Source organism: Heterodontus francisci, chromosome 10, assembly GCF_036365525.1.
Source record: "Heterodontus francisci isolate sHetFra1 chromosome 10, sHetFra1.hap1, whole genome shotgun sequence".
NCBI classification, from domain to species: Eukaryota; Metazoa; Chordata; class Chondrichthyes; order Heterodontiformes; family Heterodontidae; genus Heterodontus; species Heterodontus francisci.
Window position 1 is genome coordinate 88,463,681 of NC_090380.1, and position 26,592 is coordinate 88,490,272.

The following is a 26,592-nucleotide window of genomic DNA, read 5'->3' on the forward strand; positions in this document are numbered from 1 at the left end:
TTAGTGTACTTGTCCATAGATCACTGAAGGCAGCAGCACAGGCAGATAAGGTGGCTAGGAAGGCATATGGGATACTTGCCTTTATTAGCTGAGGTATAGAATATAAGAGCAGGGATGTTATGATGGAGCTGTATAAAATGCTAGTTAGGCCACAGCTGGAGTACTGTGTACAGTTCTGGTCACCACACTATAGGAAGATGTAATTGCACTGGAGAGGGTGGAGAGGAGATTCACCAGGATGTTGCCTGGGCTGGAGCATTTCAGCTATGAAGAGAGACTGGATAGGCTCAGGTTGTTTTCCTTAGAGTAGAGAAGGCTGAGGGGGGACCTGATTGAGGTATACAAAATTATGAGGGACATAGATAGGGAGATAGGAAGAAACTTTTTCCCTTAGCAGAGGTTGCAATAACATGGGGGCATAGATTTTAGGTATGGGGCAGGAGGTTTAGAGGGGATTTGATGAAAAAAAATTTCACTCAGAGGGTGGTTGGAATCTGGCACGCACTGCCTGAAGGGGTGGCAGAGGCAGGAACCCTCACAACATTTAAGAAGTATTTAGATGAGCACTTGAAATGCCAGAGCATACAAGGCTACGGGCCAAGTACGGGAAAATGGGATTGGAATAGATAGGTGCTTGATGGCCGACATGGTCATGGTGGGCCGAAGGGCCGTTTTCTGTGCTGTATAACTCTATGACAAAGCTATGTCTGCATTTGTTGTGCACTGTTTTGATGCCTAGGTTGCAGCCATGTGGTCTGTCTGGTTTTATACAGGTGTTTCTTTCTAACAGTTTAATAGGATTGACTGGCTTACTAGGCTATTTTTAGAGAGCAGTTAACAGTCACCCACAATGGTGCGTGACTGTAGTAACATATAGGCCAGATCGAATAAGGATGGCAAGAACATTAATAAAACAGTTGGATTTTCACAACATTCAAACAGCTTCATGGTCACTTTACTGGTACCAGCTGGCACCACCACTGTTTCTAATTTACATAATGACCTGGATTCAGAAACACAATACAAAGTGGTCAAATTGGAAAATGATACCAAACTAGGAGAGGCAGTGAAATTAGAGAAATTACAAAATGAGTTACTCAATGGTAGACGAAATTTAATTCGGACAAGTACACACAGGAAGGAAAAATTGATAACAAATGTAGTCTACAAAGGGTGTTGAAATCACTGATAATGAAGCTGAAAGCCACCCAAGAATCTTATTGGATTCAACACTAAAATGATCAACCAATGCAAAGCAGCAATCAACAAAGCTAACAGAATGTTGAACCACACAACTAGAATATAGGTTAGAGGAGTTAATGATCAAACTGCTTGTACAGTGAGACCAGACTGCGAATAGAAAGTCAAGTCCTGGTCAGTAAGTCACAAGAAAGACAAAACTGGAGACAATGAGTAGAAAAGACACAGGCTGAGGTTTTTCAGCTGGAAAGGAGGCACCTGCGAAAGACAGAAAAGTTACCTCAGTTATAATACATTTGTGTCAGTAAAATAAATAAAGGCAACTATTTCATGGGTGATCCCAACTCACGCTACCCTTTGATATCTTCTGTAAGGGGAAACTCTCATTTACAGTCACCAGTTGTGCTGCCTATCATTCCAGTAAACAAGTTGTAATTGTTTATGCGATTCATTTAGTGACATTCATGAGCATCGAGGTGAACGGCTTCAGTTCATTTTCTCGGAAATAAAACCAGGTAACGTGCAGCCTGTTGAACGTAAATATAACTTATTCTTAAAAAAAGTTAAACTGATTAACAATCTTTGTGCATGTGACCCTCCCCTCCCCTCCCCTTAAAGTTTTTCTGCTTTTTTAAAAAGCAACTATGAGAAGCACTGGGCCAAACATTGTTGTTTTCTCGTCGCTCACCACTAGTTTGTTAATTCTAGAAAATATAAGTGACAGAATGGATAGAGTTTTTTTTTTGCTCGCCACATTAGTTGTGCTTGGTGGGTCCCGGATAGCTACAAATGATATATGAGTGTGCTTCCTCCTGTTTCTGCTCTTGATCAGCCAGGCGACAATCTTCTGATTTTGTGTGGCGGAAGAGTCCCCGTCCCGCCCTCTTGCCTGCAGCTGTGTGATTAACACAGTTCAGCTCATAGCGGAAGAGACTAAATAGCGGAGTCCTGCTCGCCAAATCCTCCCCACATCGATCAGGTAAGAGCTGGTTCTTGCCTTTACTACGCAGTAATGTAGTTGCAGTTCGTTAATAACCGGGGGCGGGGGCCCGGGTCCATAGTATGGTGGCTTTTCACTCGCCTTGGACTATAATTGCTATTAACACATCTCTCTTATCTTCTGCCAACTTTGTCGCTTTAGAACTCTGACCATCTGAAAATAAAACGTTTCCTCTTTTTTTATTGTTGAACATCTTCACTTTTGCCCTCTATGCTCTCTGTTTTCTGCTTCGGAACTCGTTTATAACACATCTATTTTTATCATTCAAGCTTCTAATGCTGAATATCTTTGTTGTTGTTCCTCTTTGAGGGAGTGATTTTTTTTCCCTGCAGTACAGTTTTACTGCAGAAAGGGTAATTTGCAATCCTCCACTTTTTTTCAGCTTTCGTTCTAGGTAATGAGTGTTGGGCTTTTTTTTAAGCAGCGAGGGCAACGGCAACTAAACTTTGTTCTGTTGTAAACCACCTACTTTCTGGGTGATGATTGGAAGGGGAATTCAGGCTGATGTCCCCTTCCCTCGCTGACAGTTAATACAATAGAGAGTAATTCTAGAATTTTCCTGATTTGCTTTAGCTCTTTGTGTTCAAAGCCCTTCATATTCTCACCACTCTCCAACTCTACAACCTGCCCAAACTCTGCATTCCCCCATCTTTGGCTTTTTGTGCAGTCCTGCCTCCCTTTTGGCCTGTGCCTTGTTATTATCTGCAACAAGGAACTAGGTCAGATTGTTTTATCTGATTAATTTGATCTTGTTTTTGTATCTTGGCTCTCTTCTGATGGAGAATAGTGTGAAATGGTGGAAGAATCTTCAGGCTGATGTGACAGTGACCTTCCATTGCATTACCCACCTTTATACCAGACAATAGCCTTTATGGTGGGAGGGTTTTATGGGCTTTGATGTATATGATGAGGAAGGAGTATCTGCTGGATGTCAACCCAGAATTCAAAGGTGGAGTTGCATTTTCAATGAGGACTGCCTGAAGTGGTGTTCACGCTCTGCACCTCTGACTCCGGTGGGAATGCCAAAGGCTCAATCCAATTAATCAAATAAGAGACTAGCATGTTGATCTAAATGAGCAGGTGCACATTGCCTCAATGCAACTATTTCCTAGGCAACACTCCATGTCACTGTTCATTAACATGGAATGCAAGCATCTCCTGACACTGTGTCTTTCTTATCTGGCTGATGTATCTGAGCAGCAGACTACATTGCTCGACTTCAAAGAACAGTACAGCACAGGAACAGGCCATTCGGCCCTCCAAGCCTGCACCGATCTTGATGCCTGCCTAAACTAACATCTTCTGCAGTTCACTAACTTCAACTATGTGTACAGACTTCATTGGGGAGACATTACTCCATGGATGTAAAAGTTTCAGAAAACGGTTTGAAACAGTGAGAATTAGGAACTGCATTATTTTATCTGCAGAACAGCTTGCTTCTGGGCAGATTGCTTGTTCTTAAACATCAATTACTGTGGTAGTTTTAACTGAGCTGTGTGCCCTGTCAGCATGGTATTTTTGATGTCCAAGAGGGTTGAGCAACCCATACTGTTTCTGATGTAAATATCAACATTACAAGAAGCCATTGTTTGTCCTGTGGTTAAAATATTCCATTTACTTCGCAGCCAAGTTCTTTTTCATAGGAAGCAAGGGCTTTTCCTTAGAAGTTGACATTTGCACTGAACATTAACAAAAAGTAGCCCAAACCATCAATGGGCAGTTATTCAGTGACCAGAAACACACTATCTTGCAGGACAATGTCTGTTTTCTGACAGCAGTTACAATGCTTTCATTATAAGGCAATCATAGACTAAACATGGTGAAGGTGAAGAAGGCAGCTGCAGCTGAGCAAGTTACCATCTTCAGTTCCAGGTAATGCCAGCAATGATAACAAGCCAGATCAGGACAGAGCATATGACTGACAGCTTGAAGCAATGTTTCACCTGGCTCTCACATCAGTTGACACTTTTCAGTGTAGTACATCCCTGGATCACAGCAATCTACTGTATAACTTTATAATACATTGTGGATTGGCTTTCTCCATGATCAATCAAGACCACCACCAACAACAATTTGTATTTATATAGTGCCTTTAATAAATCATTCCAAGGTGCATGAAGCTAGAGTGGAATGCAAATATTTATCAAGAAGATGATGCTGTGGAGCTACTTTAGTGCAAGCACATTTTTAATAAGTAAATGTGCGTGTGTGTCTGTTTGTTTAATGTTTTCTACCACTGGCCAAATGCTGTTTATGTAGATGCTCCTAACTTTAGCCAGTGCTTCCTTCAGGTGCAATCTCATTTGAGAAGTTGCACTTATTATGATGACAAACAGTAAGACGCAAGTGTCAACAAGCAGACGGTAGTGAGTATGACGTTTAAATGTAACGTTAGGTTGGAGTATTCTTTAGAGCCGAATGCTTATATAAGTATGAATGAAGAAAACTTCCAGATGAAAGTTTGCAATATAACAAGTACTCCATTGCTATACGGACATTCATGTTGGGGTTTGAAGTATTTTTGAAGACAGTGTGAGAAAGAAGTAACTATTAGGTAAGATGCACTTCTAGTGAGCACAGATCCAACCCCTGATGAGAAAAAGACAAACCATGTCTATAATGTATTTTTTTTGTTGCAGGCCTAACTTTGCTCTTGTTGCTGTCAGGAGGCAGGCCTGCACCTGGTGTACAAATGATTCAGGGCAGGAAAACTGCAGGCAGCTCTCTCTTACGTGCACCTGCAGTATGTTACACTTATCACGTGTTCATTGGGGCTCGAAAGAGGTAAATTGGCCCTAATGAGTTTGGTTGGCATAATTGTAAAGAGTATGGTAGTGATATATGCATCAGAATCTGGATGCTGTGTTGACTATGGTGTACAGGGGTTCTAATATCATTAGTTTTGTTGTTCCTGGAGCTTGTATTTATGTAGCACCTTTTACCGTAATAAAATGTTCCAAGGAGCTCAAAGCCAGAAGCGTATGCAGTTATTTATCGAAAGGATGTTGCTTTGCAACCTCTTGAGTGCAAGCACATTTTTGTGTGTGTGCGCATGTGCATGCGTGCGCGTGGTTTCTTCACCCAGAGGTCACATTCTGTGGATGTAGATGCTCTTAACCTTAGCCTAGTACTTCCTTCAGCTGCATGTGACTGTTTGTTTTTGTGCATGGGATGAAAAGCAGGATATTGCCTCAAAGCAGTACTCATGAATTACTGTACCAGGAGATGTAATCTGTTGTCCATTGCAGAATTTTAGAGAAGTGAACTACCCAACCATTAGTCTTGGTTAGCTTGTCTGCAACCTATCTCCATTTAACTGACTGACATTTTACTTATCCTATTGTTGTAATTATCTGGTCACTGAGTGAAGATGATCAAACACTGCTATCACAATTATCACTTCACATACATTGGCTGTTCCTGCTTTTTCTGATACCTGGAGGTTCAAATCACACGTGCTGTGTCATACATAAATGATCATATACATTTCAACTTTGAAGAGAAACTGGTCATGCAAATTAAATTATCAAGCCTGGGGAATTGGACTTGTACGATTAGGGAATTGGTGTTTGTCACGAATTGTGCTGTTATCTGTCAGCTATAGCTATTAGACTGGCACTGAAAAATATTAGTCTAATGCTAAAGCAACGCCTTTGGTAGAATTAGTCAAATTGAAATGAGATATCGTTGCTCCATATTGTGACCGTGTCTTTAGTATTAAAATTTAAGTTTGACAGGGGCATTGGTGTGTGAGCTAAATCTAAAATTTGCACGTCTGAAGGCAGGAACTGTAAACGTAAGAGCCTTCAGTTATGACAAATTCCTGTGTGTACAGGAAAATGCTGGTTAAAATTTGATCTGCAAAGGTACAATGTATTGTGTCCTCCCTGTCCCCACATTTTCGCTACAGACAATGCTGATCAGTCCTTTTTTCCAGATATGATCAGTACAATTTGGGAGCAATAGGATATTTGCAGTATGGAATGATTTTTTTTATAGTATAAATTAACTGACATGAAGCATACAGTATACTTTATCTTATTTAGCAAAAGATAACATGCATACTTCTTAAGGGTTTATATTGTGATACCTTTTACATATGTAGTAAAATTAAGCTGGACTGGATGGAGTCATGTGACTTGCCTTGAAAAAGTAGCTGTCTTCAAGGAACTTGCCAAGATCCCTCTTTCTTTATTCATGGGATGTGGGCATCACTGGCAAGACCAGTATTTATTGCCCATGAGGTGGTGGTGGTGAGCTGTCATCTCGAACAGCTGCAGTTCTTGCAGTGAACAGTGCTGTTGGGCAGTTCCAGGACTTTAACCTGTTGACGCTGAAGGAACGCCAGGATGGTGGGGAACTTTGAGGTGGTGGTGTTCCCACGCACCTGCTGCCCTTGTCCTTCTAGGTGGTAGAGGTTGTAAGTTTGGAAAGTGCTGTCAAAGCAGCCTTGGCAAGTTGCTGCAGTGCACCTGTCAATGGCTAGAATGAAAACTTTTTTTTAAATAAAGCATTATGCAGCAGCCACTTTTATAACAACAATCAGTTGCTATTTGGAAACTGACTATGTGGGACTCACTTTTGCCATGGTATGCAAGTACATCTGCATAATGGGTGGGGCAGAGGGAAAGACATGGAACTGGTAAGATTTCTAGCTCGTAATGTTACCTTTGTCTTCAACTTTGCTGTCTCCACATCTGTGAAGGTAAGTATAAAGTACTACATTATCAGTGAATGTGTTGCACACATATCTATCAAATAAGTGATTTAATACTTAAATATGGTCACTTTTTTCATACTGAAGAGTAACAGTGCTATGGTACGACTGTCCAATGTGTACTTGGCTCCAATTCCCAAAGTACATGGTTCATAGCTTCTGTGCCATCCATGCTTCAAGTTCCTGCCTCTAATCTTTTGTTCCTTTTTGGCTTGAGTCCTGTGAGTCTCCTAATGCTACCTCCTTAATCTCACTAAACATATTCTCTGCCTACCTACTTGGCTCAGTGGTAGATCTGCTGCTCCCGAGTCAGAGGGTCACAGTTTCAAGCCCCGCTGTAGTACTTGAGCATGTGGCCCAGATTGACACTTCAGTTGAGTACAGAAGGAGTACTATATTGTCAGATGTTTCCTCTTTCGGAGCTGTTAAATTGATGCCCTATGTGCCTGCTCAACTAGGTGTGTGATGTCCCATGACACGATTCAAAGAAGACAAGGGAGTGTTTCTAGTATTAATCCATTAACTGTTACCACCAAAACAGACTATCTAGCCAGTTATTCCACAGCTCTATATAAGACGATTTAGTTGCTGCTCTTGCCTATGAAATAACAGTGAATAGAGTTCAGAAGTACTTAATTGGCTGTGACCTGCTTTAGGACACTGAGGATGTGAAAGGTGCTATATGAATGCAAGTTCTGTCCTTTTCTCCCTTTTTTCCCCCAGCTATGTTTGTAAATATTCGTGAAAGGAAACACAGTGCTGTGAGGTTCTTTGCCATTCTTGGCCACTGGCAGTTTTATCAGCTTCTTTTCAGACCGCAAAGTATCATGTTAGAATACTGGCTGCAGTCCTGCCTTGTTTTACTGCTTATGTTTATTTTTCATTCTGTAAATACATCTGATACTTGGTTTCTTAGAGTGATATTTTCTGTCTTTCAAAATTGCAGTTAGAGGCTAATTATTAAACACAGCACACTATCTGCTCATGGAGTATTTAAAGGCTCAAATTTCATAGACGATTTGACCACATGATAATTGTCTCTTTTTCTGTGAGAACAAGACGTGTGTTGGTTTAAAAAGTCATTAGCTGTAATACCCATGTCCTGGCAGTTCCAAGTAAGATTAGACTGAGACATGTAGCACAGAATAATATGGAAAGATAGGAACAATCATGCACCCAATGCATTTGAAACATCAAGAAGAGCTCAGGCTGGCCTGAATTGCTATTTCATTACTGACCTGTGTAGTCCAGGAAGGGCTCGTGGTAAAGTTAAAAATCTAGGTAAAATGAAATATATTTAACAGTGATCAAGAACATTTCAAGAAAATTCAGTTGCTGGGACCCCTGTGTGTGTAAATCTCATTGTTCTAATGGTGAAACTCCTCAGGTGATCCTGGAAAAATTAAATTTAGGATTTCCTTCAGTTCAAATGTTCATATGATCACTGAATGAATAGCCTTTTTTTTTTGTTTCGTTTAGCAAGAAAAAGAGATGATCAGTTTAGTTCTGTTGGCTGCTGGGATTGAAACATGAATCCCAGAACAGCACAACAACTCCATAAAATCCAGTAGTTCAGTGTAATATTGAGAAATAATTAATTGTCTTTAAATGTTTCATTTGAATCTATAGATATTTTTCTGTTAGATGTTGTCTTCTGTTTTCTTTGTAAAGCAAGTTAAAATGAACTATTGTGCACTGGCTCAGAATCAGAAAATAGTGGAAGTTTATCTATGCACTATAACTTGGGAATATGAAATATAGAATTTTTAAAAAACTATGCTTCCTAATTTCTCCAGTGAATTCGCAGCTTTCATCTCAACCCTGATTGGCAGTGTTCCATTATTTCAACTGACATCAGCTGTTTCCATTGATGTGGAATGCTTTAGTAAGCCTCAAAACTAATTTAAAAAGTCTCTGATAGCCCAGTGGGTATTGTCATCACCTGGTATACACTTAGCCCTACAAACCAAAAAGTCCCAGGTTGTATTCACTGCGTGAGCTGACTCAGCTGATCTCAGCTGGGCATTACAATTGACCTAGGTATTTGGGTCTAGGGAAGGAAAGAACAACCATTATTCCTTCTCCAAATCGATAACCAGTGAACTTGCTCTGGAAAATGTGGATGTTGATACCTTTTGGGGGAAAAAAGGGTGACACTTATAGCACAAAACAATGATCAGGAATGGAAAACCTGGCTGCTTTAGGCTTCCTTTGCTTGGGGGTGCTGAAGACAAATGTCAAGCAAGTTAGATCAGCTAACTCATCGTGAATTGGGGAATCATATGGAATCTTTCTGTTCTGATGAAGGGTTATTGACCTGAAACGTTAACTCCATTTCTCGCTCCATAGCTGCTGCCAGACCTGCTGAGTATTTCTAGCATTTTCTGTTTTATTTCAGATTTCCAGCATCCACAGTATTTTGCTTTTTTATGGCATCTTTCTCATCTGTATGACTTTCACAGTGGGCAGTGGATCTGCTGAGTCACTGGGAGAGCTCTAATTCAAGCTCATTTGCTGAGAACAATCAAGGATGAGAAAAGGACTATTAAGCAAACAAAGCTTGCCCTTTTAGTAGCCCTAATTCTCCCAGCCTAATAGCAAATTTCATTGTGAATGATGCTTTTGTTTCGACTACCTTGCCTGCCAGCTTATTCTACACATGCTTTGAATAATTACTTCTCATGAATTTGAATGTATATCCTTTAGTTTTTCTAGCCTGCTTTACTTTGAAGTAATATTCCAACTTGACCTAAACTAAACCATTGAATATTTCATATGTTTTGAAATTCCCACACTCTCTAGATCCTAAAGTGTGGGGTCAGGGGTTGTGGTGGTTGGGACAAATTGGCACTGCCACCGCCGCTAGCCACATACACTGAACAGTCATCCAGAAAGAAATGTTTTAAAACAAAATTCAATGTTTCCTGCCCAATTCTGACTATGTAGTCCCTTCTTGCTGTCTTCTCCTCCCTTCGCCATTTACCCAATTGATGGAGGTGCTTCTCTTCTCTGTTTTCCCCTCTCCCTGCTTCATGGAGGCACTTTGTTTGTGTAACTCTTCCTTATCTTCAGTTTAGGAAACCATTTTTATGAAGTGGGTGGTTGGCAGGGGGTGGGGGTGGTGGGTAGAAGAGTGAGGAGAGCTGGAGGGCACCATGAAGGGAGGCTAATGGAAAGGAAAGAATATTCTTTAATCTGTAAAAAGCACATGCCTTTTGATGAGTTATAATTAAAATACAACTCTTTGCTTTCAATAGTTTGTGAAATATGAATTGTTGCTAGGCATTCACACTTGAAACTGTACAATGTTAATAAATGGTTTAACATGCTGTTACTAATGCTGCACAGCACAATTCTAATTTGTATTTGTTTGGGAACAAATGGAGGAGGGTATGAAAATGGCAAACCTATGGTCTGGATTTAATGGCCTCCCAGTCCGAATGTTCACCATTTGAATAGCTCCAGTATAGAGGATATATGAACAGTTGTGGAATATGATTTGCACCCAGTGAGTAGGATGACTGGATAGTGAGAGATATGATCAGTAACATGAGTGGGATATGAATTTTAATCATTGCTCTTATTCATGCTTTCTATTTATACCTCACATCTTATAATTAAAAATGAGCAGCATTCACCAATCTTTTAAAAATTATCATCTGATTTATTCTGAATTCAAGTTCTGTATAATTTAGGATCTTTTGCATTTTGTTAATTAGGTGGGTAGTGGCTGTCTAGATAATTAGATTTCCCATATAATGAATGCTGGGTGCAAAGCAGATAGTTCACTGAGATACTGTTGATGTAGCATGACCAGAACAGTACTCCTATGTGAGACCATACTGGTGCATTGTGTAAAATCATGGCATAAATGTTCTGATTTAGTGAGAAACTGATCCATTAGTGGTGGGACAAACACTTGACTTCTGCCTGGGCCCTTCCAAATCTCCAGAGTTAGGCGCATTTTTAATATTTGAGATGGGGTCCTTGTCATATATCTGGTCTTAACAGGTTGCCTGGCTTGGGGATGAGGGAGAGAAATCACAGCGGTACTTGGACAGTGCTGGCTTGCCATCAGTAACTTAAATCTTAATTTCTGTATTTTATGTAAATGATTCCTGTACTGTTATCAGTTGCACCTGGCTTTGTTACTCTTGATGTTTTAATTTTCTGCTTTAGCAGTACTGGATGACAAGCATGCAATACAATTCCTCATATTAAACTAGTGGTTAATAGAGAATTATATAGCAGTTACAACACACACATCTGGTTATGTTGGTGTTTATAGCAGTAGAGTATCAATAGTTATTAGGGCACAGAAGGAGCCCATTTGGCTCATTGAGTCCATGCTGGCTCTCTAGAGCAATCCAATCAGTCCAATTCTGCCACTCCATCCCTGTAGCCCTGCAAGTTTATTTCCCACAAGTGCCAATCCAATTTCCTTTTGAAATCATTCGTCGTCTTTGCTTCCACCATCCTCGTAGACAACGAGTGCCAGGTCATTACCACTCGCTGTGTTTAATAAAAAAAAAAAAAATTCTTCCTTACATCCCCACTGCATCTCTTGTCCAAAACCAGTGGTCCCGTTGTACCATCAGCTAATGGGAACAGCTTTCCTTTTGTCTACTTTTATGTAAACCTATCCCAATCTTGTACACCTATCAAATCTCCCCTCAATCTCCTTTTGCTTCAAGGAGAACAACCCAAGCTTCTCCAGTTGTTCTGATGAAGGGTCACAGACCTGAAATGTTAACTCTGGTTTTTCTCTCTCCACAAATGCTGCCAGACCTGCTGAGTATTTCCGGCACTTTCTGTTCTCTCCAATTTAACCTTGAAGCTAAAATCTCTCATCGTTTGAACCATTCTGGTAAATTTCCTCTGCACCCTCTTAAGGTCCCTTACAATCATTTTACAATGTGGTGACCAGAACTGAATGCGACACTCTAGTTGTGGCCTAACCAGAGGTTCAGCATAACTTCCTTGCTTTTGTATTCAACTTCTTCTATGAATGAAGTCCAGTATCCCATATGCTTTGCTAACTGCTCTCTCAATGTGTCCTGCAACCTTCAAAGACCTATGCAGATGAACCCCCAGGTCCTTCTGTCCCTTATACAGTTTAGAACTGTGCCATTTTGACTATATTGCTTCTCCCTATCCCTTCTGCCAAAATGCATCACCTCACACTTCTGTGCATTAAGTTACTTGTCTGCCCATTCTGTTAGCCTATCAATGTCCTGTTGTAGTCAATTGGTATCATCTTCACTGTTTGCCACACCTCCAGGTTAGGTATCATTGATATATAAGCAGTGGTCCCAGCACTGAACCTTGGGGAGCACCACTGTTTACCATCTTCCAATTTGAAAGACAACCATTTACCACAACTTTTACTGTCCTTAAGCATGGTGGCTCCTCATCAGAGCCCTTTCCTATCCTGAGTGGTGTGAAACAGGGCTGTGTTCTCGCACCCACACTTTTTGGGATTTTCTTCTCCCTGCTGCTTTCACATGCGTTCAAATCCTCTGAAGAAGGAATTTTCCTCCACACAAGATCAGGGGGCAGGTTGTTCAACCTTGCCCGTCTAAGAGCGAAGTCCAAAGTACGGAAAGTCCTCATCAGAGAACTCCTCTTTGCTGACGATGCTGCTTTAACATCTCACACTGAAGAATGCCTGCAGAGTCTCATCGACAGGTTTGCGTCTGCCTGCAATGAATTTGGCCTAACCATCAGCCTCAAGAAAACGAACATCATGGGGCAGGATGTCAGAAATGCTCCATCCATCAATATTGGCGACCACGCTCTGGAAGTGGTTCAAGAGTTCACCTACCTAGGCTCAACTATCACCAGTAACCTGTCTCTAGATGCAGAAATCAACAAGCGCATGGGTAAGGCTTCCACTGCTATGTCCAGACTGGCCAAGAGAGTGTGGGAAAATGGCGCACTGACACGGAACACAAAAGTCCGAGTGTATCAGGCCTGTGTCCTCAGTACCTTGCTCTACGGCAGCGAGGCCTGGACAACGTATGCCAGCCAAGAGCGACGTCTCAATTCATTCCATCTTCGCTGCCTTCGGAGAATACTTGGCATCAGGTGGCAGGACTATATCTCCAACACAGAAGTCCTTGAAGCGGCCAACACCCCCAGCTTATACACACTACTGAGTCAGCGGCGCTTGAGATGGCTTGGCCATGTGAGCCGCATGGAAGATGGCAGGATCCCCAAAGACACATTGTACAGCGAGCTCGCCACTGGTATCAGACCCACCGGCCGTCCATGTCTCCGTTATAAAGACGTCTGCAAACGCGACATGAAATCGTGTGACATTGATCACAAGTCGTGGGAGTCAGTTGCCAGCATTCGCCAGAGCTGGCGGGCAGCCATAAAGACAGGGCTAAATTGTGGCGAGTCGAAGAGACTTAGTAGTTGGCAGGAAAAAAGACAGAGGCGCAAGGGGAGATCCAACTGTGCAACAGCCCCAACAAACAAATTTCTCTGCAGCACCTGTGGAAGAGCCTGTCACTCCAGAATTGGCCTTTATAGCCACTCCAGGCGCTGCTTCACAAACCACTGACCACCTCCAGGCGCGTATCCATTGTCTCTCGAGATAAGGAGGCCCAAAAGAAAAGAAAAAAGAACAAAAGAAGCCAATTTTTTTTTTTAATCCAAGCTGACACACATTCCATGAGCTTCAGTTTTGTTAACCAGCCTTTTATGTGGTATTTTGCTATCTGTTGTCTTAAAATATAAGTAGACAACATCCATTGCATTCCCCTCATCAACCTTCTCTGTTACTTCATCAAAAAATTCAGTTAAATTAATTAAGCATGATTTGCCTTTTACAAATCTGTGCTGGCTCTCCTTAATTAACTCAAACCTCTCCAAGTGCCTGTTGATTTTTTTCCCCCCCCCTAATTATTGTTTCAACTCCTTACCCACCACTGATGTTAAACTGACTGCTTGTAGTTACTAGGAATGTCTTTACGCCCTTTCTTGAATAAGGGTGTTAGATTTGTCATTCTCCAATCCTCTGGCATCTCTTCCGTATCTAGAGAAGACCAGAAGATTGTGGCACGCCCTTCCGCTATTTCCATCCCTGACTTCCTTTAGCAACCTAGAATGCATGCCATCTGGATCAGGTGGTTTATCCATTCTAATAATCAGCTTTCCCAGTATATCCTTCCTATTGACTTTCACTCGATCCATTCTGATATTTTGTCGGCATCCTATTCCTTCGTAAACACTGACACAAAGTAGTCATTAAGTATTCTAGCCTTGCCCTGCACCTCTAAGCACCCTTTTGGCCCTAATAGCCCTCACCCTGCCTCTTAATACTCGCTTACTATTTACATGTTGGGAGAAGATTTTTGGGTTTCTTTAATGTTAACTGCTATTCTCACATTCTCTCTTTGCCAGTCTTATTTTCCTTTTCATCTCCCCTCTCAACTTATTGTATTTTACCTGGTTCTCCCTTGAAGAATTCACCTGATATGCGTCATTCACCCTCTTTTTTTTTTTTTTTGTCGCTTCATTTACGCACGAACGTACGAATTAGGAGCAGGAGCAGGCCACTTGGCCCCTCGAGCCTGCTCCACCATTCAATAAGTTCATGGCTGAACTGATTCTCCACCATAGCACCTACCCCTGCTAACCTTTCACCCCCTTGCTTATCAAAAATCTATCTACCTCTACCTTAAACAGATTCAAAGACTCTGCTTCCACTGTCTTTGGAGAAAGAGTGTTCCAAAGAGACTTGACCCGCTGAAAGAAAAAAATGTCTTCTCATCTCTATCTTAAATGGGCGATCCCTTATTTTTAAACAGTGACCCCTAGTTCTAGATTCTCCCACAAGGGGAAACATCCTTTCCAGATCGACCCTGTCAAGACCCCTCAGAATCTTGTATGTTTCAAGCAAGTTGCCTCTTACTCTTCTAAATTCCAGCAGATGCAAGCCTAGCCTGTCCAATATTTCCTCATAAGATAGCCCGCCCATTCCAGGTATCAGTTTAGTAAACCTTCTTTGAACAGCTTCAAATGTATTTACATCCTTCCTTTAAATGAGACCAATACTGTACACAGTATTCCAGATTTGGTCTCACCAATGCCCTGTATAGCTGAAGCATAACCTCCCTACTTTTGTATTCAATTTCCCTCGTGATAAACAATAACATTCTATTAACTTTCCTAATTACGCGCTGTACCTGCATACCAATCTTCTGTGATTCATGCACGAGGACACCCAGATCCCTCTGCATCTCGGAGCTCTCCAATCTTTCACCATATGGATAATATGCTTCTTATTCTTCCTGCCAAAATGGACAACTTTGCATTTTCCCACATTATACACCATCTGTCAGATTTTTGTCCACTCACTTTTAACCTATCTATATCCCTTTGTAGAGCTCCCTTATGTCCTCTTCACAAGTTACTTTCCTACCTATCTTTGTGTTATCAGCAAATTTAGCAACCATACCTTCGGTCCCTTCATCTAAGTCATTTTTAAAAAATATATATATATTTTGTAAAAAGTTGAGGCCCCAGCACAGATCCCTGTGGCACACCACTCTTGCCAACCAGAAAATGATCCATTTATGTCTACTCTCTGTTTCCTGTTGGCTGGCCAATCTTCTATTCATGCCAGTACGTTACCTCCTACACCATGAGCTTTTATTTTCTGCAATAAGCTTTGATGTGGCACCTTATCAAATGTTTTCTGGAAATCTAAGTACAATACTGGTTCCCCTTTATCCACAGCACATGTAACTTCCTCAAAGAACTCCTATAAATTGGTTAAACATAATTTCCCTTTCACAAATCCATGTTGACTCTGCCTGATTACCTTGAATTTTTCTAAATGCCCTGCTATACTGTCTTTAATAGCTTCTAACAGTTTCCCTAAGACAGATGTTCAGCTAACTGGCCTGTAGTTTCCTGCTTTTTGTCTCTCTCCCTTTTGAATAAAGAAGTTACATTTGCTAATTTCCAATCTAATGGAACATTTCCCGAATTCAGGGAATTTGGGAAAATTAAAACTAACGCATCAACTATCTCACTAGCCACTTCTAGGATGAAGTCCATCAGGTGGTCGGTGCACCAGACAACAACAGCACCAGCCTCCATATTCAAAGGATCATCCTCTGCCATTTCTGCCACCTCCAGCGTGATGCCACCACCAAACACATCTTCCCCTCCCCATCAGCATTCCGGAGGGACAGTTCCCTCTGACACCTTGGTCCACTCCTCCATCATCCCTGACACTTTGTCCCTTCCCATGGCACCTTCCTATGCCATTTCAGCAGGTATAACACCTGCCTTTTACCTTCTCTCTCCTCACTATCCAAGGCTCCAAACACTCCTTCCAAATGAAACAGTGATTTTACTTGTACTTCTTTCAATTCATTATTTCCAGTGCGGGTTGCCTCTGTACTGGGGAACCAAATGCAGATTGGGTGACTGCTTTGCAGAATACCTCCGCTCAGTCTGCAAGCATGACCCCGAGCTTCTGGTTGCTTGCCATTTTAATTCACCACCCTGCGCTCAAGCCCACATTGTTGTCCTTGGCCTGCTGCAGTGTTCCAGTGAACATCAATACAAGCTCAAGGAGCAGCATCTTATCTTCCAATTAGGCACCACCATTTTGATTTTTTTTTTTAATCATGTACCAGTCTTAAACTTGTTTTTCATGTTTTTGCTTTCAGCCTAAGCTGTTCATTATATATTCATATGGCTGGGAAAGAGTTATAGTTCGATGTCGAGGTTAACAATCCATTCAACAGTTTCAGCTGATGCAGTGTGAATGGTTGTGATGCCACCAGGAATGGATCTCTCAGGGCAAGAGTTTGATATGTGGGCGATGGTCTGATTTGGATGGCCAGTGTCACAATATGAGCTGGTCCTCGTGTTCCACTTGTGGAGCAAGTGGCCACATCTTCCCTGGCCAGTCCTCAAGCGGTTGAGGGTTGTCCAGATTTTCAGTGGGAGGTTGAAACCTGGGACTTCATCACTTACGTCAGTTACCAGGTTGTATTTGGTGATGTTTGCAGTCAACCAGGAGGTGCACCATCGAGAGGTGGGGCTGTTGTCGGTTTGTAGGGTGTGGAGTGCATCCCAGTAGGGGCTATGAAATTTCAGGCAGGTATGTGGAGGTTTTTTGAGGCCTGTATCAATGGGAGTGCTTCGTTAGCTGTCAGCCAAAGGTGTTCTTTGAGAAGAAAGTTTTCCCTGCAGACATCAGGAGGTTCAATGCGTGCTAGCACAGGAAGCCACTCGAGCTGTGTTGGTCTCAACATTCCAGAAATAATCCTCATGATTTCCCAGAGGTGGATATCTACTGCGTTTGTGAGGCAGCTCCTGAGACAAGTTGAGCAGCAGTGCATTATTTTGCTATTAACATGCACTCTAGACAAATGCTTTGTCTTTTACTACGGCCATTACTACTCCCTTTGTCTTTTGTTCCATGACCTCTTTGTCATTTAATCTCTCCTGCCCTCTACCCTATCACAGACCTTCCCTTTTGTTCTTCCCCCATGTTCACTTGCTCAAAGCGTATTACATTTCTAACCGTTGCCAGTTCTGATGAAAGGTCACAGGCTTGAAACGTTAAATCTGTTTCTGTCTCCACAGATGCTGCCAGGCCTGCTAAGTATTTCCAGCATTTTCTGTTTTTATATTATATATGAACTTATTACCCGATTGCTTTAGTAACAAATAAGCAGTGTAATAATGTGGAGTTTCTTAAACTGCATCAGTACAAATCACTTAATAATAGAATGTTGTTCAAAATAAGAGTTGAATCTCAACTATTGAATAATACTTATGGGGTAACACATAAGCTGGATTGTATCGTAAGGCTGTAACAACATAAAGTGATGAAGTGATCTTGGAACTTGTAAGACTAGGACATAAGACTTTATTGAGAAGTTCTAAATACGTTACAGCAAATATTGGGCATCAGCCTTGGCTCAGTAATACCCACTGAAGCATTAGGTTGTGAGTTCAAGTACCAATACAGAGACTTAAGTACAAAATATAGGCTAACACTAGATTACTGAGGGAGTGCTGAGGTTGGAGGTCTTTACACAGAGGGTGGTGAGTGCCTGGAACTTGCTGCCGGGGGAGGTGGTGGAAGCAGGTACGATAGCGACGTATGAGGCATCTTGACAAATACATGAATAGGATGGGAATAGAGGGATACGGTCCCTGGAAGTGCAGAAGGTTTTAGTTTAGACAGGCATCAAGATCGGTGCAGGCTTGGAGGGCCGAATGGCCTGTTCCTGTGCTGTACTGTTCTTTGTATCCCTTCACATGTCTATCAAATCGCCTCTAATCTTCTCTCTCATAAGGAAAACAGCTGCACTTTGTCAAGTCCTAGTTCATATTTGTATTTTCCAACACCAAGGCAGTATCCTTCCTACAGTATGAAGCAGAACATGCACACAGCACTCAAACAATCGACTTGCCAAGGTGTTACATCAACTCACCATTACATCTCAACTTATATTCTACATCTCTTGCCATAAAACTCAGTTCTCCATTTAATATCTTCTGAACTTGGACTCTGAAATCCCTCTGATTTTTCACATTACTAGCTTTCCTCCATTCAAAATATAAATGTGTTATATTTTAACCAAAATTTATTTCCTAACCTTTTATAGACCTTGAATTCCATCAGTTGGTGTATTCCTATCATTAACATTTAACTTGAATATGCCTGACCAAACACGGGCATGTTCATCAACATCATCACTTCTGGGGGCAAATTGCAGAAATGATGGTCGAGGCTGGAGAGCTGGCAGAACAGCTCTTCTGCTGTTTTCTCTCGCCCCTAACATTTACCCTACGAACTCAAATTTCTCCATGATGGCATTAAAAACAGAACAAAACATCAGAAGATCTCTACTCATGTAACCACTCTGGGTTTGTGCTAAATCCTTCTGGCTGTACATCCCAAGATTCAAGTTGTTCTTACTACCTCACAATGCATTGTTTGTTTCAGTAATCTTTAAACTGTACCCCCAGCTATCATTTTCCATTGTGTGCTACAGTCGGTCTATTTAGTTTGTATGCACACTGTTTATTTTACTTCCCTGGTCTCCCATGCCTTTAATTTTTAAAAAAATATTTGCCACTCATCAGTCCATCTTTCCATCCTGTCCAAATCTCTTGAGTTAATTTACTTGTTGCTATGGTTTGAATTCCCCTGCAGAATTTAACTATTTAGTTTGCTCTGCCATTGACCCCTTGCCACGTTGATGCAGCTCGGTTCACAACCATCCTTTGCTTCGACATACAACGATAACAAGAAGCTGTATTTATCATGGTGTTTTTAATGTAGGAGATTTTTTGAGATAACAGAAGGGGTTGATGAGGGCAATGCAGTTGACGTGGTGTACATGGACTTTCAAAAGGCGTTTGCTCACAAGTCTGTTGTGTGGTATCAAAGTTATAGTTCATGGAATATAAGGGGTAATAGCAACATTGATATGGAATTGGCTGAATGACAGAAAACGAAGAGTAGTGGTTAATGGATGTTTTTCAGGCTGGACGAAGGTTTGTAGTGGAGTTCCCTAGGGGTCAGTGTTGGGACCCTTGCTTTTCTTGACATATGTTTTAATGACTTATGCACATATACACCCAGGTATGCTTCTGCACCCACTTTAGAACTGTACCCTTTATTACATAGTCTCTCGATGTTCTTCCTATCAAAATGAATTGTACAGGGCACAATTTCAAAGTTTGTGGATGATACGAAACTTGGAAGCATTGTGAACTGTGAGGAGGATAGTGTGGAACTGCAAAAGGATAAAAACAAGTTGGTGGAATGGGTGGATTGGTGGCAGATGAAGTTCAATGCAGAGACATGTGAAGTGATTCATTTTGAATGGAAGAACATGGAGAGACTATGTAATAAAGGGTACAGTTCTAAAGTGGGTGCAGAAGCATACTTGGGTGTATATGTGCATAAGTCATTAAAGATAGCAGGACAGGTTGAGAGAGCGGTTAATAGAGCATACAGTATCCGAGGCTTTATTATTAGGGGACTAGAGTACAAATGCCAGGAAGTTGTGTTGAACTTGTATAAGACACTAGTTCGGCCTCAGCTGGAGTATTGCATCCAGTTCTGGATGCTGCACTTTAGGAAAGATGTGAGGGCATTGGAGAAAGTACAGAAAAGACTCATGAGAATGGGTTCAGGGATAAGGGACTTCAATTATGAAGATAGATTGGAGAAATTAGGAATGTTTTCCTTGGAGAAGAGAGGGCTGAGAGATGATTTGATCGAGGTATTCAAAATCATGAAGGGTCTGGATAGAGTAGATAGAGAGAAAGTGTTCCCACTCGTGAAAGGATTGAGAATGAGAGGGCACAGATTTAAAGTAATGGGTAAGAGAAGCAAAAAGACATGAAAAACATTTTCACGCAGCGAGTAGTTAGGGTCTGCAATGCACTGTCTGAGAGTGTAGTAGAGGCAGGTTTAATTGAAGCATTCAAAAGGGAATTAGACTGTTATATGAAAAGGAAGAATGTACAGGGTTATGGGGATAAGGCAGGGGAATGGCACTAAGTGAATTGCTCTTTCGGCGAGCTGGTGCAGACACGATGGGCCGAATGGCCGCCTTCAGCACTGTAACAATTCTGAAATTCTGGGGGGAAAAATCCCAAGCTGCTTCATGAGCATAACTGCTGAAAGATTGGCTAAAGAAGGAGATATTAGTAGAAATGACGAAAAGTTTTGGTCAAAGAGTTGGGGGTTTATGGAGGTATTTTAAAGGAGGAGAGTGTCAGTCAAACGACCACCTGTCAAGACCGAAGCACACATTGTTTCGCCACATGAACAGAAACTTAGTCGCAAGCCCTGACTGGAAGGACATTTGCATAGTACCGGACAATAAAGGCCTGCTACCTGACGGGACCTGACGACATGTGTCGGGGTTGGGTCGGGCCCCTCTTCCGGGTCCGGCTTTTGGGGCCGGGCCGGGCCGAACGTACACGGTTAGTGCTCTGCTAGTAAGTATCAAAAATAAAAAACTTAGCTGAGCTGGGAGTCTGGAACGAAACTGAGTCTGCGCGGTGAGCGAGTGACGTCACTATGATATCACGCCTGCGCTGCAGCTTCGTGGAGCTTCCCAGTCGGAAGGTAAGTAAAGGGATGGTCGGGCTTGGGGTGAAATTGGAGGGACTTAGGCCGGGTCGGGCTCGGGGGGGATCGGTCGGATTCGAGTCGGGTTCTTTTTCCCGACCTAAGCAGGCCTTTACCGTACAATGTTGAAACAATGGGGACCCAGCAGTTGCTTCCCCCATACACAGCGGTGGTCAAACCAGTTTTAGTCACATGACTGGCTGGCTGGAGTTTTTGAATTTTGAAGTTCCCACAAAGGATTTTTAAACAGAGACAAAGCTGTGTGCTCGTGGAGTAACAATATCTCCTGGATCTCTCGCTAGGCACCTCTTCACATCCCCATCTGAACAACCAGCTCTAACATTCGCCATCACTCATCTTTGTGCCATCTCGCACTCGTGCTTCACTATCACCCTCCACAAATGTTGTTCTTCCCTCCTGTCTACACAAGCCATTTTTCTCCGTCACTAATTTCTGCTTTCTCTCCTTGCAGGGAGAGGCAGAGAACCAGTGGTGGGTGGGGGGGCTGTGGAGCCAGTGACAGCCACATTGACAACTTTGGGCAATGTGTGCCCTCCTGGTCCACTAGGTCTTGTTCCAGGAGGCTGCAGAAATCAACAATAACTTCCTGTGAAAGCCTGAGCTTCATGAGACACGCATGCCAAGAGAGATGATTCTCTGTCTGTATAGATGGTTACGAGATAATTTCATTGCATTACAATAGGCTAAATTCAAGTGCAGGTGTTGGAAATGGAAGGACAACAACCTTCTGTGCTATCAATCCACAAAAGTTAACAGTAGTGGTGTAGTGCATCACATGAAGCTGGATATAATGTGATAGAACATTTGTACACCTAAAAGCTGGAGACATTTGTGTATAATCTAGGAAAAGGGTTGTCTACAGAAGGGCAGATTGTGAGGAAGCTTTAGTTCAGTTTCCACAACAGATTGAAATGCAGCCACAGAAGAGAGCTCTTCATCTCTTTCCATGGGAGAATGTATGTATGCAGATATCAGGTGAGGGCAGGATTGAACTTGCCTTTGATGCCTTCCTCATTCAAAGAGCCTGCCAATTATTATTATTTCAGCTTGGAAGTGAACAATGGTTTAATTCTGTGAGGTACTGGAGTACTGCCACTGCTCAGAGAACCATAAACCTGTGTGCGTTACAGAGAAGGGAACAAAATAATACAAGTATCACTGATAAACTGACTTTTTATTCTTTTGTGGGATGTGGGCATTGTTGGCAAGGTTAACATTTATTGCCCATCCCTAATTGCCCTTGCGAAGGTGGTGGTGAGCCACTAGGATACAGGTCATCAGGTCCAGGGGACTTGTCAGCCTTTCATTCTATTTTTTTGAATATCTTATCTTTAGTGATAATTATTGTTTTAAGTTCCTCCCTCCATTTTGCCTCCTGATTTTTCTACTATGATTTTGAATGCTTTTTATGTCTTCTACTGTGAAGACAGATTCAAAATACTTCTTTAAAGTCTCTACCATTTCCTTGTTTTCCATTACTAATTCCCCAGTGTCGTCATCCTAAGGGGACAATGCTTGCTTTAGCTACTCTCTTCCCTTTTCATATATTTGTAGAAGCTTTTACTGTCTGGTTTTTATATTTCTTGCTAATTTTCCTTCATACTCTTAATTTCTCCCTTTTTAACTAATCCTTTGCTAGTTTCTAAAATTTTCCCAATCTTCTGGCCTACCACTAATCCTTGGAATATTATATGCCTTTTCTTTCGATTTGATAACCATTCTTAACTTCCTTAACCACAGATGGTGCATTCTTCTCACTGAGTCTTTCTTTCTCAGTGGAATATATCTTTTAATATCTCCTTAAATATCTGCCACTGCTTCTGTACTGTCTTACCTATTTTCCCTGTCCACTTTAGCCAACCATGTCTTCATACCCTTGTAATTGCCTTTATTTAAAGTAATTTAAACAATGTGAAATTCATCATGTTATTTATGATCAGTTTTGCTTGGAAGGTCCTTTTACTATGAGTTCATTAATTAATCCTGTCTCATTACACATTACCAGGTCTAAAATAGCTTGCTCCTGAGTTGGTTTCAGAATGTTTTGTTCTAAGAAACTGTCCCTAATACACTCTTATGAACTCATTCTCCAGGCTACCTTTACCAATTTGATTAGCCCAATCAATATGGAGATTAAAATTGCCAGCAATTATTGCAATACCTTTTCTACAAGCCCCCATTGTTTCTTGATTTATTCTCTGTCCTGCAGGGGGCCTATAAACTACTCCCACCAGTAACCTCTTTCTTTTGCTATTTTTTTGATTTGTTCAGGGAATGTGAGCATTGCTGGATAGTCCAACATTCATTGCCCATCTCTAATTGCCCTTGAGAAGGTGGCGGTGAGCTGACTTCTTGAACTGCTGCAGTCCTTGGGGTGTAGGTACGCCAACAGTGTTTTTGGAAGAGAGTTCAGAACTTTGACCCAGGAACAGTGATATAGTTTCAAGTCAGGATGGTGTGTGGCTTGGAAGGGAACTTGCAGGTGGTGGTGGTGTTCCCATGTATCTGCTACCGTTGTCCTTCTAGGTGGTAGAGGTTATGGGTTTAGAAGGAGCTTCTTGAGTGTTGCTGGAGCTGCAAACATCCAGGCAAGTGGAGAATATTCCATCACACCCCTGACTTGTGCCTTGTAGGTGGTGGACAGGCACTGGGGAGACAGAAAGTCTCCATCCAAACTGATTCTACATCTTGATCTTCCGTATCAAGATCACTCTTCACTACGGTACTGATCTCATCCTTTTATTAACAGAGCTACCCTACCTCCTTTTTTCCTTTCTTCTTATCCTTCTAAAATGTCAAATGTCCTTGAATATTTAGTTCTCAGCCTTGATCACCTTGTAACCACGTCTCTAACGGTTATCATATACTCATTTATTCCTATTTGTGCTATCAATTCATCTATTTTGTTACAAATGCTGCGTGCAGCTGTTAATTTTACCATTTTTCCCTACTCCAACCTTATTTGCTGGTGCACTCTAATGTTTATACACTCAGTCCCTTCCTGTCACACTCTGGTTATTTATTACCGGTATTGCTGCTCTGCATGATTGCCTTATCCTTTCTCTTTAACTTTCTAAATTTCCTCTCACCTGAACTCTCCTCCCCGACTATTTAGTTTAACCCCCCTCTCTACAGCCATAGTTATATGGTTTGTTAGGACACTGATCCCAGCATGGTTCAGGTGAATGCCATTGCAGTGGTACAGCTCCCTCTTTCCCCAGTACTGTTGCCAATGCTCCATGAATCGAAACCCATTTTTCCCACACCCAATCCTTGAGCCATGCTTTCAGCTCTCTGATCTTATTTACCTTGTACTAATTTGCTTGTGGCTCAGATAGTAATCCAGAGATTATTACCCTTGTGACTCTTTTTTTTTAAAAAAAAACATTTTTTTTTTATCATACTCCCTCAGCAGCAGCTCTTTCTTAGCCTTATCTGTGTCGTTGGTACCTATGTGGATCACGACAACTGGATTCTTCCCCTTCCACTGCAAGTTCCATTCCAGCCTTGAGCAGTTGTCTCGAATCCTGGCACCGGTCAGAAAACACAGCCTTTTGGGACTCCCGCTCTCTGCTGCAGAGAACAGTATCTACCCCTCCCCCCTAATTATACTGCCCCTTACTACTATATTCTTTTTACTCCCCCCACTTGAACAAGTTAATGAAGTGTCCCATTTAATTTTTTTAAAATAGGTACATCAAAACGGTCAAATCTTTTCACTAACCCTAACCCTGCACCACAGCGCTGTGGTTAGTTTACTCATCCTTCCTGCAATCTCTGCTTTCTTTAGCACAAACTGTAAAAACCTCAAACCTGTTAGATACGTACAAGGGCTGAGGCTCCTCCATTGCTACCTTCTGGATCCCCATACCTGCCTCGCTGTAGTCATATCCTCTTGTTCCTGAGGACAGACCAAATCAGAAGCACCTAGCCTAAGGGTTGTGAGTGCCTTCTGGAACAAAGTGTCCCGGTAACTTTCCTCCTCGCTGATGCATTGCAGTATCTGAATCTTGAGCTCCAGCTCATCAACTCTGAGCTGAGGTTCCTCGAGCTGCAGGCGCTTGCTGTGGATCACACTGGTGTCCACCAGCTCCCACGTGCTACAGCATATCACCTGCCCTGCCATGTACTTTATTTAGCTAATTAGGCTTCACGTTTACATCTATCACTGATAATTTGTGGTTGTTATGTAGTTTAACTAGTTAAGCTACAAATTTCATACAACACTTGTATTGCCCCAGTACCAGTTAAACTACTGACCAGTTTAGAGAGAAAAACAACCTTAAAGCTCTCCAACTGGTCACCTACCTGCTCACTTATTAATGGCTTCAGCTCTTGGGTCTCTGTCTCCGGCTCCCTCTCTTGGATCACTGCTTGTTCTGTATAAGACCAGAACAGAACCTCCTCCCTCACTGTACAGAATTCCCGCACTGACCAAATTCCCAAGTTACGCATTCTGTCTTACAGGTTTCGGTTGAACAGGGCTTCATGTCACTTACTTTGTTAGCAAAACTACCTGTATTTCTTGTGACTTGAATCAGGCCCTGACACATTGTATTCTTCTTCCCTCCACTCCCAGATGAGTTGGAGTTGCATCTCGTTAAATATTAGGAAAATGAAAGCCATTGTCTTCGTCCCCTGCTACCAGTTCCATTCTCTTCCCTTCCCTGACTACTGTCTCCCGCTGTTTGCAACTTCAGTGTCCAGTTAGACCCTGAGCTGAGTTGGTGACTGTATGCACTATACATCACAAAGATCACGTGATTCTACTTCTATTCCATTGCTTGATTTTTCCTATGCCTTAGCTTAATGGCCTGTTAAATCCAAATCCATGCCTTTATTACCTCCAGACTTGACTTCCATTGCTTTCCTGGCTGGCCTTCCATCCTCTGTAAACTTCAGCTCATCCAAAACTCGGTGCTAGATAGGATACAGACAACAAACTCCTGCTTGCCCATCAAACCTGTCCTTGCTGACCTACTTAGGCTCCTGGTGCCCTAAGTTATCAAATTTTAAAATTCTCATCCTTTGAGTTCTCTCCACACTCCTCCATATCTCCGTAACCTACTGACTCCTAGCTACCATACAACTCTCTGTTCCTCTGACAACTGTTCTGTTACACTTTCTCACCTCTTTGCTTCACTCCATCATTGAATGCTGTACCTTTTAGCCGCCTAGGCCCCAAACTCTGGAATTCCCTCCCTAAACCTTTCTGACTTTCCACCTGGCCCTTTTTAATCAAGCTTCTGACCATTTCTTCGAATATTTCTTTATTTGGCTTGATGTATTTTTTAAAATTGAACTTCATGATGACATTTCTCTCCATTTAAAAGTGTTCTATAATTGCAAATTGTGAAATGATTTGACCATTTTGATGTACCTATCTAAAAAAATTAAATGGGACGCTTCATTAACTTGTTCATTTTGAATTCTTCAGCAAAATATTAGTCCTCAAGATAGCTTCTGGTATTGGTATTTTTTTTTTGAGATGTCAGTATGTTTTGTAAGGGTGACACAAAC

At 41.8% G+C, this 26,592-nt stretch overlaps 1 protein-coding gene across 7 annotated transcripts in view; it reads left to right on the top strand.

Moving 5' to 3' along the window:
• The first annotated feature begins 1,477 nt into the window (after window positions 1-1,477).
• LOC137374613 (type 2 lactosamine alpha-2,3-sialyltransferase-like) overlaps window positions 1,478-26,592 on the top strand; it is a 144,903-nt gene continuing 119,788 nt past the window's right edge. For 5 of the 7 annotated variants that reach the window (XM_068040987.1, XM_068040995.1, XM_068040994.1 and 2 more), the window contains exon 1: window positions 1,862-2,179. The gene's annotated coding sequence lies outside the window, so the exon portion shown is untranslated. Of the gene's footprint in view, window positions 1,716-1,861; window positions 2,180-4,964; window positions 4,985-26,592 lie in introns of those variants that run through there. The other 2 variants (XM_068040988.1, XM_068040993.1) reach the window with 2 other exon arrangements.